The following is a 26,565-nucleotide window of genomic DNA, read 5'->3' on the forward strand; positions in this document are numbered from 1 at the left end:
AAAGTTAATTGCTGGAATAGAAGACTGTGTAGTGCTCGAGTGAGATCAGGGAAGGGAATAGGTGGGTGCAGGACTGGGACTCGTGAGGTGTGGCAAGGGGATTAGGGGAACGTGCAACGGATTGCAGGAAGATTTCCAACCTGTGCAATTCAGAAAAGCTCATGTTTGTAGGAAGAATCCAGATGGTACAGGCTGTGAAGCAGTCACTAAAATGAACAACATTGTGTTGGGAAGCATCCTCAGCAACTGGTTGGCTTAGCTGTGGACTGACTGAAGTAGGAGGATGTATGGGACGGGTCTGTTGCAGGGATATGAGAAGTGGGGAAAGGGGTTCGCAGGAGGGGGCAGAACAGGGACAGACAAGGATATCACATAGGTTTGGTAGGTTGCCGCCGAATACCGCTGTGGGAAAAGTGGCAAGGGGTGGGTAATATATTCCTCATTTCAGGACATAACAAGTGGTCCCTGACAGATAATATGATTTAGTTGCTCCAGCCCTCAGTGGTACTGAGTCACGAAGGGAGTGTTCCTTTGTGACCACATGGTGCAAATCTGGGACATGGTAGGTAACTGGAGAGACAAGGCATAGGAGTTCTGTACAAGGTTGGGAGGGCAATTACAGTCTGTGAAGGCCTCAGTGAGGCCCTTGGTACATTTGGGGAAGGACTGCTCATCACTACAGATGGGATAGCTATGGGTCGCTAGGCTGTATGAAAGGGACTTCTTGGTATGGAATGGGTAGCAGTTTTCGAAATGAAGATGTGCTGGTGGTTAATAGATTTTATATGGACAGAGATACTCATGTAGCCATCTTTGAAGTAGAGGTCAACATCAAGGAAGGTGCCTTGTTGGGTTGAGGAGGACCAGATGAAGTGCATGGAGGAGAAGATGTTGAACTTCTGGAGAAATGTGGGTAGGGTGTCCTCCATTCACTTCACCTGGTCCTTATCAACTCCATCAACCACCTTCCTCAACGTTAACCTCCACCTAAAAGACACCTACATCAGTACCTCTGTCCATATAAAACCTACTAACCACCAGCAACACCTCCAGTTTAACAGCTGCTACCAATTCCTTACCAAGAAGTCCCTTCCATACAGTTTAGTCACCTATGGACACTGCATTTGTAGCAATCAGCAGTCCCTCTCCAAATATACTCATGGTCTTCACACACCAAAATTAGCCTCCCAATCTCATATAGAAACAGATCTCCTATGCCTAGTCTCTCCCATCACCAAGCATCCCCCACATTCCTACCATCTAGCCACAAAAGAGCACTTCCTGCATGACTCAGTACCACCCAGCACTTGAGCACATGAATCACATTCTCTGCATGGGTTTTGAATACCTGTCAGCGTGCCCTGAAATGAGGCATATCCTACCCACATTATTTCCCTGCCCTCCTGCAGTGGTATTCCGTCACCAATGAAACTTAAACAATATCCTTGCCCATCCCAACTCCATCCCTACTCCCAACTCTTTGCCTCATGGCTCACATCCCTGCAATAGACCTAAATTCAACACTTATCCCATAACATCCTCCTGCTAGTAGCAGCTCAAGTCCGATCACGATCATCACTGATTCCATCAAAGGTAGGGCTAACTATGAAAGCAGTCATGCAATCTACAAACTAAGCTGCAACCATTGTCATGGTTTCTTTGCAGGTATGACAACCAACAGGCATTCTGTCCACATAAATGGCCACCGCCATGGCATGAGACAGCTGGACTAACCAGTTGCCCAACACAAGTTGCTTGACTTCAATGACAGCCTGCGCCATCTGGATCCTTCTTTTCAACATCAACTTTTCTGAATTGCGCAGGTGGGAACTCTTCGTGCAATGCATCCTACATTCCCATAACCCCCCTCCCCCCTTTGTCTCAGCCTTCACTACAACAACTACACATGAAATGTATTCATAGTTGTGAATATGGACAACCATCATGTGTATAATGGAATGACCCTGTCGTTCACCCACCTATCCCCTTCCCTGCTCCCACTCCAATACCACACAGCCTTCTATTCCACCAATGGACCTACAGCTATTTCTGCTACCCTCACCCTCACCCTCACCCTCACCCTCACCCCCACCCCCACCCCTCCCCTCAACCTCCTGATTGCACTTAGCAGCCATCTCTGTCCCCACCATGCTGCTGCATGCTCCCACAAGCAGCACTACATCCTTCCTCCATCTCGACACCCCAGTCTCACCGCCAACAGATTGCTTCCCCCATCAGATTGCAGCTCAGCCTCAGTGGACAGAAGCAGAAGTCATGAGAGAGAGTTGTGCTTGTGCAAATGTGTGTGCATTTTCTACTTCAGAAGAAAGCATTTTGACTGAAAGCTGAAATGTGTAGCAGTCTTTTTGTTGTGCCTGTCTGTGTCTCAACAGCTCATCTATATGCTGAGTAGCTATCTATTGTTTTCATAACATTATCGTCACGCCATCCTGGATTTTCCTTTGTTTGATTTTGCACAATGAAACATTATTATGGTCTTCTTTTAATGTCAGTACAGTGCCAGCAACTTGAGGACCAAATTTATTGGCGAGTTCCTGCATAGATAAAAATACAAGGGATAACAGGTCCCCTGAAGCAGTTAAACTATACTGTGCTATGCTGTGCAAGAGTGGGTGGTTTTGTAAAGGTTGAGATTTTTTCACCAAAATGCTCTTTGCGGCTTTGTGATAAAGTGACCTGTTAAATGTTGATTCATACTGGCATCCAATCTGGTCAATGTTAATTATATAATCAGGACTGTGGCTTGGCACTGAGTGCCTTGTCTGTATACAAGTTTTTCTGCCACTTCCACAGTTTCTTACTTCTCTGCTGCTACGACAGTTTCTCCCAAAGTTGTAACATCATTTTTGCTGATGTATTTGGTGATATTTCTCTACAGAATGTTAACATTTGAAGCTTTTTACCTAGGTATCACTAGCAATAAACTGTAATTTTTCTGACACAAATATGGCAATGTGGATGCCACTGTCCACTGCAATTTTCTCATAGCTACTTGTTCACAACTGTACCGTGCATCCTGAAATCTTTCCCATGTTTCAGAGTAGTTGAATGCAATGTTATCATTTAATTCCACATTGTTCTATTTCCTTCCTTCAAATTTCAAGATAATCTTTTGATTTCCAAATTGGGAACCTCAATTTTAATCTATTTTGGATGAGCATCTGCAAAATCAATGACCATCTTCTCATCAGCCACAGACATCAAAGCACAAGAGGAGGTCACTGAGGTATATTTTTTAGGATCATGATCATTGTCACCCACATCTGTGCTTGAAGAAGGAAACTGTTACAAATTAGATAGGAATGCATACAGTATTAGTGTGTCCAGGCCGAAAGACAGGGGAGGGGGGGGAGTTAGTTTCTTTTAGTGGTACATGTGAATTTACTTGTTACTTGCTTGTTGAGCCTACAAACAGACAAGAGTTAACACAATAAGGCTAATCATTACCAAACTGAGGGTTAACACTTCCTTCTGCCGACCTCTTCAGCTGTGATAGAGCCTATATCTGTACCTGGCTACGCCTTACAATCTAATATCTGACTGACTGATATAATCCAACACATACCTTCCTGTGTCTCCTGGCCTTCCCTATGCAGACCACCACCCCTTGAGATTTTCAAATGTCTTACTCCTCTCTCATTTCTATTATTGAGCCTGCATTCTCCTGTAGCTCTTTCTTCTATTCCTTATACTTATAGCAGTTAAATGTGTCAAGATTATTAAATTTTTATACTTCTTTAAATACTGAATGACCTGCTCAGTTTCCTTATATACTCTCACTACTGGGCAGTAACTCTGGAGCAGCTCATGTGACTTTTCATATATGAAGAGTGAAATAGTTTTAATGAGACTGCCTGCATTTCGAAGGAAGTATTTCTCATTATTAGTAGGCAACTGTTTTCCAACTATTAACGGTGTCCTTATTCTCTGTTAATTTTAATCAAAATCAACATACTCGCTAGCATAGGTGAGCTGTTAATTACTGGTGTCTGACAAAAGAAATGAGACCAATGTTGCAAATCTGTGTACTGACAAATAATTTGTATTAGTGATGACTATCTTCAAAGTAAGGCCATTTCTAGTACACATATGTCCGCAATTATTACTTTCATTGTTAAAATATTTCTGTATGTTGTTTACTTTCAAGACATGCAAGTGCTCTGAGATTTGTACCTTTTGGTAGAGTGTGAGAACACATTTGTAATAAACTGCTTTCCACTGCCACTCGATCAATCAATTTGAATGGAGCTTATCACAGCAAAAGAATGTATCTGGAAGTCAAAAAACAATTGAACACTAATATATGACAAATAATTCCTTAGTAAGGTAACCACTCTTGTTATTTTGCCTTGAGACATACAGAGTCAGTAGTAACATTTGCAGAAATATTGTGCTTAATTTATGTCACAGTGTGTACACGCAAACAAGGGGAAAAAATTCCTTGATTTTTCCCGGATCTCCCGGTTAAATGTACATTTTCTCCCGGGTGAAAATACACTTTTGCCACGTTAAGTGACAGTATACTTTCCCTCAGATCTGTAAAACGTATCCTTTGATAGGATATGGTTTTATACAGCATTGTAGAATTTCCCAGCACTTTAGAAAATCATACTCAGGGGAAAAATACATGTTTTGGAGTGATCTTTGATGTGCAGCAACATGTACACTGCATATTTTTGTATTACGAAAGTATAAATTCGAATTCCACCAACAGGAAAAGTTAATGGTTTAAAGTAATATACATAGTGTTGCTACAAGAAAAACAAAGCTTTCGCATATAATATTTGTCTCGAAGATTAACAAGCTACAAGAGAAGCTAAGCTTTCACTTATAATGTTGATCTGTTTAGCGCATGTTACACTTTAAGATACATCACACAAATACGCCAGCAAAATTTTTAATACTGACATAAAGCTCTGATCTTCTGGTCTCGAAATTCTTCTGAATGGCTCATCATCATAGAGTTGATTTTTAAAAGAGACCAAACACACTGTGATTTAAGAAATCCATCGTACATTCTCGCACATAGTTCATCTTGCGTAAAAGAAAATTTACTTTGAAAATAACACTTTCCGAACAACAACTCGAAATATTTTCCCATGACCTGTTAGAAATAGATTCATTTCAGCAGTTGTCAGATAGCGCCAGATAAGAGGCGTCACCACGCTTGCGCATCTAAGGTGATGAAGGTAGCCCATATGTTCGTACGTGTAAAACATCAGAAGATCTTACATTATGTCATAAAAGAAACAAGACTTCAGAAGATACTCCAAGAACGTCAGAATTTCGTGAACCATACTAAAATGCATAGTTTGCCTTATAGTGCACATTCGTATGTCCAGATTCTCAATGACGCAGGCCTCGACCAGATACGAAGCTTTTCAGTGTGGTTTTCGGGATGTAAATTTTCTTGGAGTACCAGTACTGTATTATCTCATGTTTGGTTCTTTATTATAGCATAATGCCATACGTGCTAAAAGATGAACAGGTGCACTTGAAATGCAGCGAACAGTTGAAACTAGCAAACAGTGAGGAATAAATTTACTGCCTCAGCAGGAAAGCTTAATAAAAGCCAAATTTATTTATCAAACTGACAAAAACAACTTCATTGTTCTGCAAGGCGATTAATACTTGACAGCCAGAAAGGTGGAAATAAAATAAAATCTGAAACTAGTAACGTAGTTTACCCTTCCGTAATTATGAGACTGCATTTTAATTCGCTTCATAGCTCCCAGCCACAGAAATCCACCTAGTTTTCATCTGACGTGACAGCAGTAAACGAAGAGGAAACAATAAAAGATGTATCTTCGAGGATATGTAAGACACATTACTTGGTCTTAAGTGTGCAGTGAGGTGCCACACATCTTCAAACAACATTGTTATACCGCACATCACTGTATTTCGCTCTGTGGAAATCAAACATGTATATTTTGTAATTGATGCCATCAAACTATTTCTGGACAGTGGAAATTAACTGTGGCACCTCTCCTGCTCCCAGTTGGCCGGTTTAACATCCTGCCCCCCCCCCCCCCCCCCCCCCCCCCCACACTATCTATCTCTCTCTCTCTCTCTCTCTCTCTCTCTCTCTTTCTTTCTTTCTTTGTAAAAAGACCCTCACAATTAATACTGGATAGGATTATTTGTAACCAGGAGAACAACAACTCTTCAGAAAAACTGGACTCTTTATTGCCTATTAGCTAATAACCTGCTCTTCTGTGCGACATAAAATTAAATATAGGCCACCTAAAACCAGTAAAGACAAGAGACAGGCAAGACAGTACACGTTTCTTCAATCCTTAGGTCCTAGCGATTTTTTCCTCTAATCTTGCTACAGCTTTACATGGCATTCTTTCCTTTCTGCGAAAGGACTGTCACCTTATCAAAGTTCATCAAAACATTTTGCTACATGAAAAATAGAAATGTTGTTGTCTAACACTGAAAAAGCTGTTAGTACAAATAGTACCCAAGCCTGGTGTGGTTTCTCGATCTGATTACGTCTATTTTGTCGCTGTGTGCTGGAGAAAACAAATTAGGCCTTTCTAATATTTCAACAATTGTAACACACACCAAATAAGCAAGACTGTTTTGGCAATAATGATCATTTTTATAATACATCAGAATATAATTCACGAAGTACCAATACGAAATACCTATTTGGCGTACTACAAGCAAAAAGCTTTACGTTAGGAAATCAATTTCACATTTCATTTGTATGCTCCAGTTTCTCATGCAAGAGACCGAAAAGTGGTAGAATGAATTTTTTGTATAAATTTGAAATCATCATATTCTCTCATAATTTGTGTGATGTCCCCGTTTCTTCTCCTTCCTCATTCTAACAAGCAGTCTTGTCATCACTAATTCTGTAGCTATTCCTACCCCTGTCAAAACTCATTGTCCAGTCAACTTCACTAACCCTGCCACAATCACCAGTTTAGTTATCCATTGATTATTCTCCGGTTAGGCGTTATTATGTGTTTGTCCATTGCGTTTTCCGTGCTACTCCCAGAATGGAACTTACGCGGCTGCTAGCCGGGGAGTACAACTGGCCCTGTCTCATGTGGTGATCTGGCCAAAAGATTTCTGTCAGAATTTCACTTTCTTGGATACACCAAGAAGATAATACATAATTTTTCTTATCTACTAGTCGTTTATTTCCGCTGTGGTAGTCTGAATCTATGGATTTCGCTAATAATTACAACAATGCTGCACATTCGCAAACCGAATCAACCACATAAACAAGCAGCACTTGGCATTCACCGGTTCGGCTTTATTCCACTCAGCTCGTATAGCCACGTCCCGTTTTGTCTGCAGGAAAGTTTATTTCTAGATGTGACGAGGATTCCCATGGCAGAGACATCACGTACACTATGCACGCATTCAAAAATCAACTTATAATTCATTCAGAAATCAACTTAGAATGTGTTCAAAAACCAGCAGGGGTATGTTTCAAAATAATATGAATAATCGATAGACCAATGTGTGCTGGATGCTAGGTGCTTTGTGAAACAAGGTTTTTTTTTTCCTCTCAAGAATATGAATTTGCCCCCTCCCCCGAAACTGCTGCCTGGTTCAGATACCCTGGTTTGCCCTCACTCTCCACTATATTTGGGCCTGCTGCACACGCGTGAATCTGGTAGTTTGGGCGCGCCAGTAAAATTTTTCCAGGTACCATGTGGCTAGTTGCTGCTACTGCTACTTATATAGCCAACAGCCACATTTCTGTAGCCAGAAGCGGGAGAAGGTACTACTCATACGCGACTCAACTGCGTGTGTGCACGAGCCCGCTCATAACTGATTAAATGAGTCTAATGTAAACAGTTGTGACGTCACGCCCATCGCGAAGGCAATTTGTTGTTATGAAGCATTGCATAGTCTTCCGAAAGCCTTTGACACATTTTGCTGTTGGCAGACGCTTGTACGAGCACTGCGTTATTTTATATGGTGCATTTCCTTTGCAATTCAAGTTTTATTTTCGTTTTTTTCTCTCGTTCATGTTTTAATGCTGCAGTATTACTCTGCAGTAGCAAGATACAGTAATATCCTTTGTTAGAGTAACAGTTCTTACCAATCAAAATTAAAAAAAACTTAAGTGAAAACTAAAACAACGAAAAATTCCCGGATTTTTCCCAGTTTTCTCCCGGATGAACAAATTCCCGGGTTTTTCCTGGATCTCATACACCCTGTGTCTTATTTGATGCCTCCCACACTGCCTCATTTGATCCGACCTGACCCAACCCAATCCTACACCATTTGACCCAAGCCCAAAATCATGTAGCACATTCCAGATTCCCTGTTATGGTCAGTTGATTGGTTGGTTGTCTTGCGTGGGGGTGGGGGGTGCAAAGGGACCAAACTGCTAGGTCATCTGTCCCTCGTTCCTATAAAACAAGTCTACGAGGGAAAGAATAAAATGAACAATACTTACTGCAAAAAACCTGGAGAAAAGAAAAACCAAAAGAACTACAAAAGGGCAACTAACACTACAATGGGCAAAATAAGACAAGAAAACCATAGAGAGATGCAATGAGGAAGAGAGAAGATGATCGTGGCTGGCTGATCACCGGGGGGTGGGGTGGGGGGGGGGTGGGGGGGGGGAGGGGGGGATAAGCCACCCAGTCTGCAACACATTAAAAACCTCCAGCCTAAAAGCACTAGAGTAGAGAACACAGACTGACAAAGGACATATACTAAAACTTAATAGAACAATAACTCCCCACCCGCACCCACGTACAAAACATAAAACTAAATCACCCAATGAGACACTATCAGCTAAAATTAATGGTAGCGAGACCAGTAACTGAAGATTCTGTCACAGGGGAACCAAAGTAGAACAGCGCAACGGAATGTGGGCCACTGTCAACTGGCCGCTGCACTGACACTTGGGTGGGTCTTCATGGCAGAGGAGGTAGCTGTGGGTCAGCCAAGCATGGCCAATGAGGAACCGGTAGAGGACCACAGAGTCACTGCGAGAAGCCCACATGGAGGCCTTCCACTCATCCGTAGTCTCCTTCATGGCATGCAGCTTATTGTGTGGGCGGTCAGACTTTGCCATTCCGTATCTGAGATCTGAAAATCCTTGTGGCATAATACCAGTCACAAGTCAGCTGCAGAGATGCCAACATCCAGAAGTGTTTTCCAAGCAGCCTGTTTGGCCCCCCGTCAGCAAGTTCATTTCCTGGGATTCCAATGTTTCCTGGGGTCCACACAAACACCACTGAACAACCAGACTGTTCCAGGACATAGAGTGGCTCCTGCATGGTCACTACCAAGGATGGTGAGGGTAGCACTGGTCAATAGATTGTAAGCTGCTCAAGGAGCCACTACAGACAAGGAAGGACTCACCGGAGCAGGAATGGATATGGATATGCTCAAGAGCCCAGGAAGCTCTGCAGTGAAAACACTGAAGCCATTGATCAAGGAGCATTGTTCAGTATGTCCTGTGTGAGGGTACACAAAGCCAACATGACCATCAAGCCTGCGATGTAGACTACTTCAGAGCACACTCGAAAGTGACAGCGAAGAGTTGCAGGTGGAACTGAGTCCTTAAGGTCATGCGAAAGGACCAGCCGAAGCTGCGGCCTAAGTATACACCACGGAAGTATATGTGAATGGGCTCAAAGGAGAGTTGGTAAAGGAAAGGACTCTAGTTCAGACAGTAAAGGGGTCAGATGCAAACAGCGATTGTAGTCCATGACCTGGGCTGCCGATGCGGTAGATGAACCACCATCGTTGGGATAAGGAGGCAGTAATTTGGATGTTCAGGAAAGCTACAATTGCGTGTTACATAATTGGCAAGCGCGTAATCTGCAATGGAGGGACCCCAGCCTCCACCAGTACACTGATCACCAGAGTTGCCCTAAAAGCTCCAGTCGCAAGCTGAACCGCAAGCGGTATACTGGGTCTAGTAAGTGCAATGCTGAGAGCACCGCCAAACCATAAACTAGACTCCCATGGTCAAGGCATGATTGAACAAGGGCTTTGTAGAGCCGCAGGAGTGTAGAGTGATCTGCATCCCAGTGGACTTTGTCAGGCAGCGGAGGGCATGCTGCCAGTATTTCCACTTAAGTTGATAAAGATGAGGAAGCCAAGTCAATCGAGCATCAAAAACCCAGCCTAAGGATCAATATATCTCCACTGCAGTGAATGGATTGTCATGAAGGCAAAGTTCTGGTTCTGGATGAACAGTACAATGCCGACAGAAGGATATGGCGCACGTCTTCACGTCTGAAAACTGGTAGCAATGGGTTATAACTGTGCGTTGTGGATAACTCCCTGTCCGCACTGCTCAGCAACACCAGTACTGGAGGAGCAGTAGGAAATGCAGAAGTCTTCCTGGCAGATTAAAACTGTGTGCCCGACCGAGACTCGAACTCGGGACCTTTGCCTTTCGCGGGCAAGTGCTCTACCATCTGAGCTACCCAAGCACGACTCACGCCCGGTACTCACAGCTTACTTCTGCCAGTACCTCGTCTCCTACCTTCCAAACTTTACAGAAGCTCTCCTGCGAACCTTGCAGAACTAGCACTCCTGAAAGAAAGGATATTGCGGAGACATGGCTTAGCCACAGCCTGGGGGATGTTTCCAGAATGAGATTTTCACTCTGCAGCGGAGTGCTAGTTCTGCATGGTTCGCAGGAGAGCTTCTGTAAAGTTTGGAAGGTAGGAGTCGAGATACTGGCAGAAGTGAAGCTGTGAGACCGGGCGTGAGTCGTGCTTCGGTAGCTCAGATGGTAGAGCACTTGCCCGCGAAAGGCAAAGGTCCCGATTTCGAGTCTCGGTCGGGCACACAGTTTTAATCTGCCAGGAAGTTTCATATCAGCGCACACTCCGCTGCAGAGTGAAAATCTCATTCTGGAAACATCCCCCAGGCTGTGGCTAAGCCATGTCTCCGCCATATCCTTTCTTTCAGGAGTGCTAGTTCTGCATGGTTCGCAGGAGAGCTTCTGTAAAGTTTGGAAGGTAGGAGTCGAGATACTGGCAGAAGTGAAGCTGTGAGACCGGGCGTGAGTCGTGCTTCGGTAGCTCAGATGGTAGAGCACTTGCCCGCGAAAGGCAAAGGTCCCGAGTTCGAGTCTCGGTCGGGCACACAGTTTTAATCTGCCAGGAAGTTTCATATCAGCGCACACTCCGCTGCAGAGTGAAAATCTCATTCTGAATGCAGAAGTCGTCTGCATGCAGAGAAGGTAACATGGACAGCCCTACAGCTGCTGCTAGACCGTTAATGACCACTAAAAATAAAGAGAGACTCAATACTGATCCTTGTGCGACCCTATTCTCCTAGATATAGGGGGAACTATGGGAGGCACCAACTTGGGCACAGAAAGTATGGAGCGACGGGAAGTTTTGGAGGGCCCTGGAGACCCCACACAAGTAATGCAGCGAGGATGTGGTGTCAGTAGGTCGTGTCGTATGCTTTTGTTACATCTAAAAAAGATGGCTACTAGGCCCTTGTAGAATTTATTTCCTTTTTTAAGCCACATCAGTCTGGCTGGCATTGGGGCAGAGGTATCCCAATTTGGAATAATAACTACTCACATGTGTGATTCTTCGGTTTCTCCTGGCGTACTCCATGATAAAAGAGTTCACGGGTGAACAGCCAGGTGTTAGTGTCCAATGGGCACAATATTTCAGCAAGCAATCACGTTGCCATCATCAGATGCACTGACGATCTGACTGCTCAGGAGCCGGCACCTGGCTTTTATCACAGTTGTGTTGCCTTTTTGGCTAGTAAGACCACGAGATCTGGATCTTCTTGTAGCTTCCATATGGCCGCCCTCTCTCGACAAAGGCAACGCAACTGTGATATTATCTCATCAGGAGAAAATGCGGGGGCTTGCTAGAAGATAGCACATATCGTAAGATCAACACTGATCCTACAAAGAGAGTGGAGAGGAAGACCCTGGCTCTTCTCAGGGAATCAGGCTTACCAGACAATGTCGTGAAGAAGCTACAACAGAGAGCATGTGTTACACCAAGACTTTACGGACTCTTGAAGGTACACAAAGAGGAAGTGCCTTTACACCCTATTGTCAGCAACAATGGTGCTCTGATGTACTCACTTGCAAAATACCTGAAGGATATGCTTAGCCCTTGTGTCAGAAAATGTCCACATCATATTCGCAAGTCTTAACAACTTCAGACTTCGTGATTTGAACACCTTTGTGCGTTTTGATGTTGTCTGTTTGTTCACGAGAGTGCCTTTGCAGGAATCTTTGGAACTATTTGGTCAGACATTTGACAGAGAGACAACCAACCTTTTAAGCCACGTCCTGACATCGATGTACTTTCTCTTTGACGGTGGATACTATGGGCAGACGGAAGGAGTAGCCATGGGGAGTCCACTTTCACCACTTGTCACCAACTAGTTCGTGGAACATTTTGAGGAGGAAGCCCTGGATTCAGCGCAATGGAAACCTACCTGTTTCTTCCGCTATGCTGACAACACCTTTGTTATATGGCAACATGGTAGAGACAAGCTGAACAGTTTCCTCACACATCTCAATTCCATACACCAGAACATCAAGTTTACCATGGAAGTTGAAGTGGATGGAGTGCTCCCCTTTCAGGATGTTCTGGTTAAAAGAAGAACAGACAGCACATAGGGCCACAGCATATACTATAAGAAGACACACACAGACCTTTACTTAGATGTAAACAGCTATCACCATCCAGTGCAGAGGAACAGCATCCTCAAAACACTGGTCCCCACAGGGCCCATACCATGTCTGACAACAAGAGCCTTAAGCAAGAACTTTAACATCTGAGGTCGGTTTTCTGGAAAAACAGCTACCAGAGAAGCAAATTCGGAGAGCTCTAAGTCCCACACCGACTGTACAACTGGAGGAAACAGCGGTGCTTTAACGTGAAAGATAGGTCAAATTCTTCAAAAACATCAAGTGCAGACTGTCTTCCGCCCACCAATTAAGACACAGGCACTGCTTGGTAATGTCAAGTATGATCTAAGACTAAGGAAATCCGGAGTCTGCCAGATCTCCTGCGAATGTGGCTTGACTTACATAGGTCGAATGGTGCGTACCGTCAAAGATTGCTGCCAAGAATATCAGTGGCACATCAGACTGCAGTAGCCTAACAAGTCAGTGATTGCCAAACATTGCCTCTCAGAATTACATGGAATGAATTACGACCAGCAAAGGTTCTGACACAGACATCCAAATACTGGCATTGTGTTATTAAAGAATCTATCGAGATTAGAGTACAGGAACTACTGATAAATCGACATAGCAGTTACATCCTTAGTAAGACCTGAGAACCCACTTTGAATCTCATTAAAAGGAGAAAGAAGGGATCCCACCACAAACTGACTTCGAGAACAGGCAGAGAACGGAATGGGTGCTGGACACTCCACACCTGGGTGCGGACCGTGTTGTGAACACCTGGAGGGGGGGAAGTAGATAAAAGCCGAGTAACAGTGCCTCATTGCACCTGATGATGTGCTTGCCGAAATATTGTGCCCGTTGGACACTAACACCCGCCTGTTCACCTGTGAACTCTTTCATCAACTTGTCACTCGGTGCATTATTTCTGAACTTGCACAACAATCTATTCGCAGCAACAAGGGCTACATGTGGGCCAACAGAGATGATTTGAACTAATTGTGTTTAGGATTCTATCATTTTCCCCTTTTTTTCTTGTGGCCCATACTTTGTCACACGGAGGGATTGCGACCTGGAAACCTTTTTCTGTATGAATTAGGCCTACACACACAGTCCCCATCACATACCATACAGAACGGCATGCACAAATTTATGAAAACCACTCTGATATGACCACAGCAAGTTATTAATTGTGAAAATTGCTTTTTTTGGTCAGATCTGTCAGTAGCCCTCATTGTCTCTGTGTCTGGAACTGTATGGCAAAAGAACACAAGCTGCTATATCATGATCAATTGCACACAATCTATTCATATGTGAGGAAGAGCTCCAACAGAACTGCTGCCAAGGGAGTCACTCAATGGGGTACACCATCTGTAATACTGACACACAAAAAGAGTTATTCAATTGCTGTAACTTTGTTCATACCAGAACGGAATGAAAACAATTATTGTTTTTCATTAAAATGGGTTAACAAGAGAACTACTTGTTTCTCTTCACTTCAACTCATTTTGACTATGTTCAGACAACTCTTTTGCAAGGATTTTGGGTTCTCAAACACTCATTGCACACCCTCTGTTACACTACTACACCTAGATTATTACACCCACACACACTTACACTACCCTGTACTTTTCTAGTGAATGACAGGAGACTTCTTGATGTCACAGTACATCAGCTATCACGTTCGCACCCAGCGGTAAACAGAAACTCGTCAAGGCTACATTGCTCCAGGCATCGCTCTGACCAACAAATATGCATTCTGCGGCATACAGCTGTGAAAACATAGGTTGTGTAATGACCACATGGTATGTTACAGTGATTTCTGCTTTTGATTACTATGCTTTTGTAACCATCTTACTGGATGTAGCACCATACTTGTGCTCTAAACTTGATTATTTACACAAAATATATAGGGTTGTGAGCACACTACTGAATTTTGATATAGTGTAGCAAATACAGAGATTGGTGTCCCTGCTGGGACTGGGTTGCCGGAGGCCATACTAGGCACATTCCAGCAGATGATAAGGCATAACCTAATGCATGCATGACTACAGCAGAGCCTGCCTGCTGCTCATTATAGAGTGCTGCTGTTACAGATGTTATGTATTTTTTTTTTTTTTTTACAAACTTTAATTAAATGACTAGGAGATTCTATTGAGCAGTGGTATAAGGAGTACACAAGTCACTTTTCACTCCCCACTGTGCATTATTGGCGTCTTAAGTCAGAGGTGGCCAATCCGTGGCCTGCGGGCAATGTGTGGCCTGTGGGGCGCTAATTTTTGGCCCACAGAGCTGTTTCACATGAAAGAAAACTAACTTTTATTTCACATAATACCTGCAAAACAGCATTCCATCAAACTCACAACACTATCAGCCGTAAAGTTACAGCCCTTTACGTGTATCTGTGGTGGACATTTAATTGAGATAGACCTATCAACACCTCAGGTAAGTAGAGCCAGCTTTTATCTTTTTACAATTAAACTGTGATGGTTGTCTTTAATTTTAGTGGGCTTGCATTTATTTTATGTAATCTATTATGGTGAGAAGGTACACCAGCCGACATTAGCAATGGCTTCTGCCTCAGTAGGCTGCTAGGCTAAGTGAAGCATATGTAATTTTTCATATTTGTGACACATGACTTTCAGATCTAAAATATCAGTTTCCTAAAGCAGTTGACAACTACTCTCAAAAATTCTTGAAAGAATAGACTGTGAAGTTTGAATAACACTCAAATGAAAGATCAGTAACTCAACGAACAGCGTAGGTCTCCGGTATCATCCTAGCCTTCCTTGTGGAAGGTCAGGATTCGATTCACCAGTGGGTTGTATTTGGTAGTCACTGGATTGCTGGTTCAAGTCTAGTTTCGGTCAGAACTTTTTTAGTTTTTTCCTGTTCAGTTTGAATACCTATCACATAAATCTATGCTAATTAGCACATATCTCATTTTTATTTTCATGGAAAATGCACCACTTCTAATTTCTAATTACATCTCTCACAAAAAATCACGGTTTCATTGCAATTATAAATCACTTAGCACTGATCCTTTATACATAAGGTCATTAAGGAAAAGAAAAGAATTGAAATTAATTTTTTTTCCATATTCATGTACCATACGCTTCACAGAAATGCCCGTGGAACATGAACGTTTGTTTACAAATTTACCACAACTGAGAATTGAAAGCCACCCATGTGGCAGTTGAGCTCCTACCACAGAGCCACGCAGCCCATCAAAACAGTCAACTTGCTTTACGGTGCTTAATAACTTTACGGAACTTTAAAGTAGATTTTGCAGGGAATTGTTACGAGTTGCATCGAACTACTTCAGGTAAATGGTATTTGATTCTGAACCTCACATACCATATACATATAAAAATTTACAAAACTCTGATTACCATATGGACTCTTTGTCAGGTTCCAACTTACAGTGAAAAAATGTCTGTTCCACTTCAAGGCGTAAAACTTTGTATAGTGTCAACTAGTAAACAAACAGGACCTAAGAAGTGGAAAGTTACAAAGGGGTTGAGAACTTTTCAAGACGATTGGATTGTAAACCAATTTTTTTGTCAGTCGACTATACCACAAAACCCATATGTCTGATATACACTGAAACTGCCCGAGTTCCAAAAGAACATAACATTAAAAGGCATTACAAGACTAAACAAGCAATTATGTTTAATAAGTACAATGGAAAATTTCGACAAGACCAGGTATAAGACTTAAAAAGGAATCTTTCTGCTCAACAGCAGATATTTACATGGACAAATTCAGAGTCAACATACTATGTGAAACCGAATTATGCAGTAGCTCTAATATTGGCAAGAAAATCAAAGCCATATTCAGATGACGAAATAATTAAGCAATACTTAGAGACCATAGTTGAAATTGTGTGTCCTGAAAAGTAGAAAGATTTCTCAAAACTAAGCCTGTCCTGTCAAACTATTACTACGGCGTGTGTACGACACTGAAAAAATGATTAAAGATAATTTTAAAAATCGTGCAACTGAGTTAATATTTTATTCTCTAGGTTTGGATGAAAGCGCAGATAGGGCGGATACTGCCCGAGTGGCAATTTATGTCAAAGGTGTTGATGCCCATTTTAATAAAACAGAAGAATTAGTGGCATTGTAGCCACTTAGGATACCATAAAGTCACAAAATTTGTTGGAAGCAGGTATATCGACAGTAAGTCACTTTTAGTTAAAACTTAACAGCCTATCGGGGCTAACAACGTATGGTGCTCCAGCAATAGCTGGGAAATACTAAGGTTTAGTTCATTTGATTGAAGACAAGGCCTGCAAAGTTAGCAATACGTCGATGCTAAACTTTCACTGCTTTATCCATCAAGAGAATGTCTTGCCAAGTCTCTCAAAATGGACCACGTCATGAAGGAGGTTCCCAAAACAATGAACTTTATTAAGTCAAAAGGACTGAATGACCATCAGTTCCAAGAATTTCTTAAGTCTCTGGGTACAGAGCATGGTAACATTTCATATTGTACAGAAGTAAAAGGGCTAACCCATGCAAAAATGTTGAAAAGAGTGTTTGATTTGAAGCAGACTTTGCATTCTTGGTCAATATAACTCACCACCTAAATGACTCCAACGAAAAGATCAGCTGATTAATGTCATGCACAATATTATTTCCGCATTCCGAATGAAACTTGGGCTTTGGGAACAACTGTTACGAACAAAAAACTTCACGCATTTTCTTACACTGTCAAAGCAATCGTAAGTCACACAGGCGGCAGCATTAAATACGCTTCTTTGATACCTGAATTGAAATACAAATTTGAAAACTGGTTTCAAGATTTTAAGAACCATTGTCTGCTTTTTTTTATATTTGCTATGTCATTCTCCGTATACATGAGTTTACTACCGGGACATCTAGAAATGGAATGTTGTGAAATTAAATATGGTGCACAGTCAAAAGAGAAATTGAATCAGGTTGGTTTGGAAGAGTTCAAACAAACATATCTGGATGAGAAGAAATATCCATCATTTTACAAACAAGCTTTAAAAATGATTTCATTATTTGGAAACATTCACGTGTATGAACATCTTTTATTCAGATTAATTACATCAAATCACAAATGAGAACACAAATTACTGATGTTCATCTGCAAAATTCTTTGCATGCAGCAACTTCTGCTGACATCGACACTGACTCACTCATTTCAGTCAAACAAAGCCAGACATCCCAGTAACATTGTATTTCATTCAATTGTATAATAAGTGTTCTTTCCCCACAACTGTTTTATTTTCTTTAAAAAATAAATTAATATTTCTTGCTTATTTTGGTTCACAAAATAAAAACTGGTAATGCGGCCTGTGGGGAAATCCCCTCTCAAAATTTGGCCCGCCTGCCGATAAGTTTGGTCACCCCCATCTTAAGCAAAGCTAACCAATGGAAAAGTGCCTCTACAGGGCTGCCACAAGTTTCCCCAAGTGAACTTCCCTGATATTTTCCTTATTTCCAGACAAGTTTTAGCATTTTTCCCTGACAAATTTTGAGATCCCAAGGGTAAGTTAAGACGTAAGTTGACAATCATTCTTTGCAGCTACGGTACAAGAAACAATAGTGGAAATGAGGAAATATTTTAAAAAGCTTACAATCAGATGGAGTTTCTCGATTTGAGCAAAAATCGTTAAGTATTAACATCAACATATTTTGTAATGAATTGTTTTTAGATGGAGAAAGCAAGCCAAATGGTATGTGTGTTTCATTAAGACCATTGATTTATTTTATTTCAACAAAATGAAACATATTTTGTGATAAAAATACACATTTCCTTGGAGTCACAAGACAGATTTCAGAAATAACCATGGAAAAAATAGGCCTCTTGAAAGAAATGTATAAGGTGGGAAAGAATTGTGTAAACCAACACTGCAGGTGACCACCAATAAAATGTTGGTTCTACTATGTTCGTTATTGTTGGTAATTTCCACTGTGTAATATGTATTATTTTACAGTTATTGTGTGATTTTTCTTTTGAGAAATATATGAGTACATAGCGTACAAACTGCCAGCAACTGACACAATTTTCTACTTCTTATTGTCCATACTTTCTAAAATATAAACTGCTTTTGAAGTGCCAAAATGTACCAGAACAAATAAAATGTCTATAAAACACCACACTGTACAATTTACTTGTGGTGAGACAGTTGAAATTCCTGAAGTCCATCGCCCATGGCCTCTGGCCTGCTGAGTGCACCACAATCTTGAGTCCATGGATAAACCACGAAAATCCACTGCATTACACCACACACAAACAGACCCGACCTGTGGGCAGATCGGTGAGACTAGATCCAGCGAGCAGGGGCTGCACATTAGTGGGAACCGAATGGCTTCAGATCAGCAGGCCCGGTCCATTACAGATATCCACAAAAGAGGCTTGCGATTTTGGCCCATCACAGAAATTTGCTCATTGGCCAGCTACTCATGAGCCACAGGCAGCTAGTTGATGAAATGAGACCACGGTGATCAATCCATGCAACAGGTAACTTGTTCAAATACTCCGAGAATCAATAATAATGAGGACAGGTAGCAACTCACCACAAATATGATTGCTGAGCCAAAAACAGGCATGTAGAAAAAAAATCAATCACACACTCACAACTAAATTTTCAGCCATAGCTTTTGTCTGAAAATGAGAGCACACACACATTCACACAATCACTCAGACATAACTCAAGCTCAAGACTGCTGTCTCTGGCCGCTGCATCTGCAGTCTCTGAGATTCATACCCAAACAAACAACTATTCATGCCTCCCTGACTCTCGTCGGCAGCTACTAGGCCAGCAGCAAGAAAAGTGGCAGCCCTGACTGCAAGTTGAGAAGGAGAATGGTAGGAAAAGGCAGTAGGAATGAGGCAGTAGGGAAGCAGTGCACATATTCAACTACACCCAGCCAATGATGATGCACGACACATCAGTAAACAAACCATTTCATCTACTGAGACAAAACGAGATTTTTCGAGTGTTATTTTCAAATTTCCCTGATGTGTTTGAAATTCCCCGATTTCCAGAACCTGTGGCAACCCTGCTTTATGAACTCCACCTTCCCTGCCCACTATGTCCACTATTCAATAACATATTTAAGGAAACACTTGTGATAGAGCATTGCATCATTCTTGATATTGATTTTAACTTGTCAGTCTTGAGTTCATTGTAGTCTGAAATTTGTGAGTTTGACATGTATGTGTCTTATTGGCACTTAATACTAGTATCCTTTTGTGGAAATAATCAATTTATGACACAATAATTTAACTGAATAGATAAAAAAAAATCTATTCAGCAAGTGGCGGCAGAACATACACATAAAAGAATCTCGTCCAATGCAGTCCCCAACAATCAGTCTTTCCTTCTCATCCCATGCAATAAGTCTCCCCTGACCCACAGTTCTGGGTGACTTTCCCAAAATCTACCCCGTTTCCTAGACCTCTTCAGTCCTTTTCCTTCACCCCTCTTCCTTCCCCTTCAACCCTTCTGCTCGAAGGAGCCACTGGCTCCAAAGGCTTGGCAATTACAACCATCTTTTATTTTGTGTGTTCTTCCGCCACTTGGTGAGTAGATTTTTTAGTATCCTTCTGCGCACTTCTTGTAACGTTGTTTCCTTCTAGAACAACCACCCCCTACTTATCACCCACATAAGGATTGTGAGACAAGATCAGAATAATTACAGCAAGCACATAGGCATTCAGATAATCATTCTTCCCTTGCTATGTATGTGGATGGAATGGGAAGAAACTTTAATAACTGGTACAATAGGACAAACCGTCTGCTATGCACTTCATGGTGTAGATAACACTGCCTTATTGGCTGCCCCCTACTTTAGTTATGGGTTTATGTAATTACAATTTTCTCAGTCAAAGTTCATTGCAAATGTCTACACGCTGCACCTCCAACTCTGTTTCTCAGTGTGAAGATATGGATATTTAGGCCCCCTTTGCAATCTGTTGAACAAGTCGCATTGATGGCCCACGATTTCCCCTCAGGGACCTGTGAACACGTGCTCTGTTTGTCTCATCAAAGCAATAAATAGGAGCGGCTGCACCCAGCAATATAGCCGGCCCAGCCTGCCCCTCCATCATCCCGGAGAGCTAGAATATTTGTTCAGGCCATGTTTTCCACCACATTCCTGCTGCTCACTATTGTACTGTACCATCCACTAGTTGCCTAGATAGCTGCAACTCTGCTTTCTATGAGACTGTTCATGAACAGAATTTCCTTACACTGAGGTATCACCCACACTTTTTAACAGAACAGTTTGTACTTATGATTACAACTTCTAATCTGGCACAGACAATTAGCAGACTCGAACTCGACACTTAAGAAACTTTAACAAGGCATAACCAGATATAGACTGGGACACTCAGATGTTTAGGACGGGTGGTAGGGACAGAGCATCGAGTGACATTATACTGAGTGCACTATCCGAAAATTACCTCGAGCAATTAAACAGAGAACCGACTCGTGGAGATAACATATTGGACCTACTGATAACAAACAGACCCGAACTTTTCGAATCTGTATGTACAGAACAGGGAATCAGTGATCATAAGGCCGTTGCAGCATCCCTGAATATGGAAGTTAATAGGAATATAAAAAAAGGGAGGAAGGTTTATCTGTTTAGCAAGAGTAATAGAAGGCAGATTTCAGACTACCTAACAGATCAAAACGAAAATTTCTGTTCCGACACTGACAATGTTGAGTGTTTATGGAAAAAGTTCAAGGCAATCGTAAAATGCGTTTTAGACAGGTACGTGCCGAGTAAAACTGTGAGGGACGGGAAAAACCCACCGTGGTACAACAACAAAGTTAGGAAACTACTGCGAAAGCAAAGAGAGCTCCACTCCAAGTTTAAACGCAGCCAAAACCTCTCAGACAAACAGAAGCTAAACGATGTCAAAGTTAGCGTAAGGGGGGCTATGCGTGAAGCGTTCATTGAATTCGAAAGTAAAATTCTATGTACCGACTTGACAGAAAATCCTAGGAAGTTCTGGTCTTACGTTAAATCAGTAAGTGGCTCGAAACAGCATATCCAGACACTACGGGATGATGATGGCATTGAAACAGAGGATGACACGCGTAAAGCTGAAATACTAAACACCTTTTTCCAAAGCTGTTTCACAGAGGAAGACCGCACTGCAGTTCCTTCTCTAAATCCTCGCACAAACGAAAAAATGGCTGACATCGAAATAAGTGTCCAAGGAATAGAAAAGCAACTGGAATCACTCAATAGAGGAAAGTCCACTGGACCTGACGGGATACCAATTCGATTCTACACAGAGTACGCGAAAGAACTTGCCCCCCTTCTAACAGCCGTGTACCGCAAGTCTCTAGAGGAACGGAGGGTTCCAAATGATTGGAAAAGAGCACAGATAGTCCCAGTCTTCAAGAAGGGTCGTCGAGCAGATGCGCAAAACTATAGACCTATATCTCTTACGTCGATCTCTTGTAGAATTTTAGAACATGTTTTTTGCTCGCGTATCATGTCATTTCTGGAAACCCAGAATCTACTATGTAGGAATCAACATGGATTCCGGAAACAGCGATCGTGTGAGACCCAACTCGCCTTATTTGTTCATGAGACCCAGAAAATATTAGATACAGGCTCCCAGGTAGATGCTATTTTTCTTGACTTCCGGAAGGCGTTCGATACAGTTCCGCACTGTCGCTTGATAAACAAAGTAAGAGCCTACGGAATATCAGACCAGCTGTGTGGCTGGATAGAAGAGTTTTTAGCAAACAGAACACAGCATGTTGTTATCAATGGAGAGACGTCTACAGACGTTAAAGTAACCTCTGGCGTGCCACAGGGGAGTGTTATGGGACCATTGCTTTTCACAATATATATAAATGACTTAGTAGATAGTGTCGGAAGTTCCATGCGGCTTTTCGCGGATGATGCTGTAGTATACAGAGAAGTTGCTGCATTAGAAAATTGTAGCGAAATACAGGAAGATCTGCAGCGGATAGGCACTTGGTGCAGGGAGTGGCAACTGACCCTTAACGTAGACAAATGTAATGTATTGCGAATACATAGAAAGAAAGAACCTTTATTGTATGATTATATGATAGCGGAACAAACACTGGTAGCAGTTACTTCTGTAAAATATCTGGGAGTATGCGTACGGAACGATTTGAAGTGGAATGATCATATAAAACTAATTGTTGGTAAGGCGGGTACCAGGTTGAGATTCAATGGGAGAGTGCTTAGAAAATGTAGTCCATCAACAAAGGAGGTGGCTTACAAAACACTCGTTCGACCTATACTTGAGTATTGCTCATCAGTGTGGGATCCGTACCAGGTCGGGTTGACGGAGGAGATAGAGAAGATCCAAAGAAGAGCGGCGCGTTTCGTCACTGGGTTATTTGGTAACCGTGATAGCGTTACGGAGATGTTTAATAAACTCAAGTGGCAGACTCTGCAAGGGAGGCGCTCTGCATCGCGGTGTAGCTTGCTCGCCAGGTTTCGAGAGGGTGCGTTTCTGGATGAGGTATCGAATATATTGCTTCCCCCTACTTATACTTCCCGAGGAGATCACGAATGTAAAATTAGAGAGATTAGAGCGCGCACGGAGGCTTTCAGACAGTCGTTCTTCCCGCGAACCATACGCGACTGGAACAGGAAAGGGAGGTAATGACAGTGGCACGTACAGTGCCCTCCGCCACACACCGTTGGGTGGCTTGCGGAGTATCAATGTAGATGTAGATGTAGAACTAGGCCTGCAGTTGATCGTGACTGTAGGCCTGGTTATGCCTTGTTCAAGTTTTTAAGTGTCAAGTTTGAGTCTGCTAACTGCCTGTGCCAGATTAGAAGGTGCAATCACAAGTACAAACTGTGCTGTTAAAAGTCATGATTGAGCCCACCACTGTCAACATCCTTTTCATTATCTGCATGTTACGCAGCATGCTGTGCCAAACCACACCGGATATTCAAATATCTACTGACTTACACCAAAACATCTTACCAGAAATAGCAGAATCCCACTCCCACTAACAAGAGTTAATGTTGCATTTCTTGAAACTAAGAGTCCTAACGCCAGCAGAATTTCAGAAAGAAGTGCTGAGCTGATGCTACACCGATGGATATGCAATATTACAGTAATTATTAGTTTCATGATTACAATGGTTTTATCAGTTATGCTACACTCAGCTGATGTGTGATTTCCGCAGTTTCTCTCTGCTTTCACTATGTACAATGGCAAAATGTGATCCTGACATTTCTTTTCATTCTGTGGTGACCCAAGAATTCCTACATTACCATCATAATATGCCTTTGTTCCAGGCACCTTGTGTCAGAGGTCCCTACTATGGATTCTCCACACCTGTGGGACAGCTGCATTTACCCCATTCAGCATCATTCTTACAAAGAGTTTCCATTTTCTCTGCATTCTTAAATGCCTTGATATGGGATAGCTGATGATTCATCCCACGTGCATAATTCATTCTGCCATTACTACGTTGCTGTTGGCAAGTTCTACCTGCAGAAGTTTAAGGAGATGCACTAGTGGGATCCAAACGACAGGACAGTAGCATGCAAAGGCAGAACCACTGTTCCAGGAAGATTGCTTAGAGTTTTCAACATCTTGCTGGTGATGCCTGGAAGTGAAAATACATGAATACTGAAGTTATTCTTGTGAAGGATTTGAGACACACACACTAGTATCCTGTACACACCACTGGTATTAGTGCTCAATATGCCCACATACAGTTCAGTTGTAAAGTATTTGTTATTCACATTCAGAATACAAATTGACAGAATGTGCCATTTCTACAATGTCTCTGCACCATGGCACTCCTATTTCCTCCCCTACTTTCAGTAATGAAACTGGAGAAACTGTAGTTGCTACACAGTTATTTTCAATCTTTTAAAGGAATGCAGGAGAAGCAGAGCTAGGAAGTAAATAGTTTTGATGGTGTTTACGTTAATGGGTGAAGTATCATTGTATAAGTTAATCAGCCTATTCCTCATAGGTCAAAGGCCAGTCAGAAAGGTGTCAGTGATGCAAGAGAACGCCAATCAGCTATTGTGGTGAAGCATTTCAATCTGATATTGAGTGTGATACTTTCAGCATCTTCAGTATTGAGGATGGGGTGTGAGTCGTGCTTGGGTAGCTCAGTTGGTAGAGCACTTGCCCGTGAAAGGCAAAGGTCCCGAGTTCGAGTCTCGGTCCGGCACACAGTTCTAATATGCCAGGGATTTTCACACTTCATATTGTCGTCTTCACCACTCAGAGGTTTTAACTTTTCTCACGGACAATACTCATCAGTCGGCAGTATGTTTCTTTGCACATTCTTGCAACCAGAATCAATGTCCAAACTTGACTCTGCTTGCTGTATCACTGAAAGTTTGAGCTCTATATTACCTCCATTACCCAGATTACTTGCACACATGTACACACAGAGAGGGATGCAAACATCAGTGCTTGTCTTAATTATGAGAATGGTATAAAAGTTTGCCGACTATTGTAAGTGGTCCAACAATCAGTGAGCCTCCCCCTTGCTGCAGTCATCAAACTTAATCAATTAATAAGCAAGGGCATCTTACACATTTTTCATCTTACATGGAGAACCACTGTGCCACTGGAGTGTCTGATAGATGTGTAGCTCTTTTTCTACTCCAAGGTTGAGGAGAAGACACCTCATAATTGTAGTTGTGAAGATGTGATAGCAAATACACCTCCAACAGGCTTGTTGAAGCAGACTGATTTGCCTGCAGGACATGCACATGCATCAAAGCATCCACCATCACAATAATGATGCACATCAAAATTGCACACAACACCCTACCTTATTCTTAAATTTTTTAATCTAGTGGTGAACTGTTACATGCCATTTCAATTGTGTATGATACTGGGTCTCACTAGAGCACTTTCTAGTGTAAAAGAATCAAGTGTCTGCTTTACACGTAAGGTCCAATTAAACTACAAAACTGCTGTGTACAAACAAGTGTGAGATTGGAAGGGCACCCTGAATATTAATAAACTGTCCTCAGACAATTTATGGTTATCAACTCAAATTCAGAAAAATCAAAGGACAAAACTAGAAAATGTTACCCTCTTGTCCCAGGTGGTGCCCCATCATTTATGTAAACTGGGAAGTTTGGTCCCGACATTATGATTCTGGGTATACCATAACAGTTATGCCGAAGCAGCCAGCAAGTGGCGCTACTTCGTAGAGTGCTGGCACATGGGATGGACTTTGTACCAATACTGTACTGGAATGTGCAGCATTGGCTGTAACACTCATGCTCGGTGACAAACACAATCTAGCCACAGCACTTGATTTTCCTTTACTAGGGAGCTTGACTCTAGCTTTTAAAACTTTTATTGGTTCCATGTCAGCGGGAATAGTTAACATGCTTCTAATTTGAAACTGCACTGTGTTTTAGCCTCATTTCCACAACTGATGACATCACATGTATTAACGGGCAGCACCCTGGCCATTTCCAATACAATTCTACTGTGTGTCTCATCTGTGTTACGTTATTGTGCACATTAGGCACAATGACTTGGACTTCAGTTACCTAACCACTTGGTTCAGTCATTTTCTTTTGATACTTGCATGCATGTTTCAAAGGACACTGTTGACAATCCACAGCTGTACAAAATATCTCAAAATTAATTTTCTGGCTGAAAATTCCTTGGCATTAGCTGCATTACATACATAACTACTAACCAATAATGGCATATGAAAATCTATGCAGGACCCAGACCCGAACCCAGATTTCCCACTTATCATAAGTGGGCACTTTAAACCATTTTGGCTATCCACGCAAGTTCCCCAGACCAACCCAAACTTCCTTTCGTCACACTGTCTACATCCTTACATTGTAGCCCATTACATTCATTACACAATGCTTGCTTTGTTACTTGGACTCCCACAACATGGAGAATGAAACAACAAGGAATCGACATCAATGATGTTA

At 42.1% G+C, this 26,565-nt stretch overlaps 1 protein-coding gene and 1 non-coding gene across 2 annotated transcripts in view; one reads left to right on the forward strand and one right to left on the reverse strand.

Moving 5' to 3' along the window:
- LOC124602110 (telomerase-binding protein EST1A) overlaps window positions 1-26,565 on the reverse strand; it is a 338,716-nt gene that overhangs the window by 128,458 nt on the left and 183,693 nt on the right. The gene's annotated exons all lie outside the window — the stretch shown is intronic.
- Window positions 24,742-24,816, forward strand: Trnas-uga. The gene has a single exon. It is a non-coding gene; the product is annotated as a tRNA-Ser (tRNA).

Source organism: Schistocerca americana, chromosome 1, assembly GCF_021461395.2.
Source record: "Schistocerca americana isolate TAMUIC-IGC-003095 chromosome 1, iqSchAmer2.1, whole genome shotgun sequence".
NCBI classification, from domain to species: domain Eukaryota; kingdom Metazoa; phylum Arthropoda; class Insecta; order Orthoptera; family Acrididae; genus Schistocerca; species Schistocerca americana.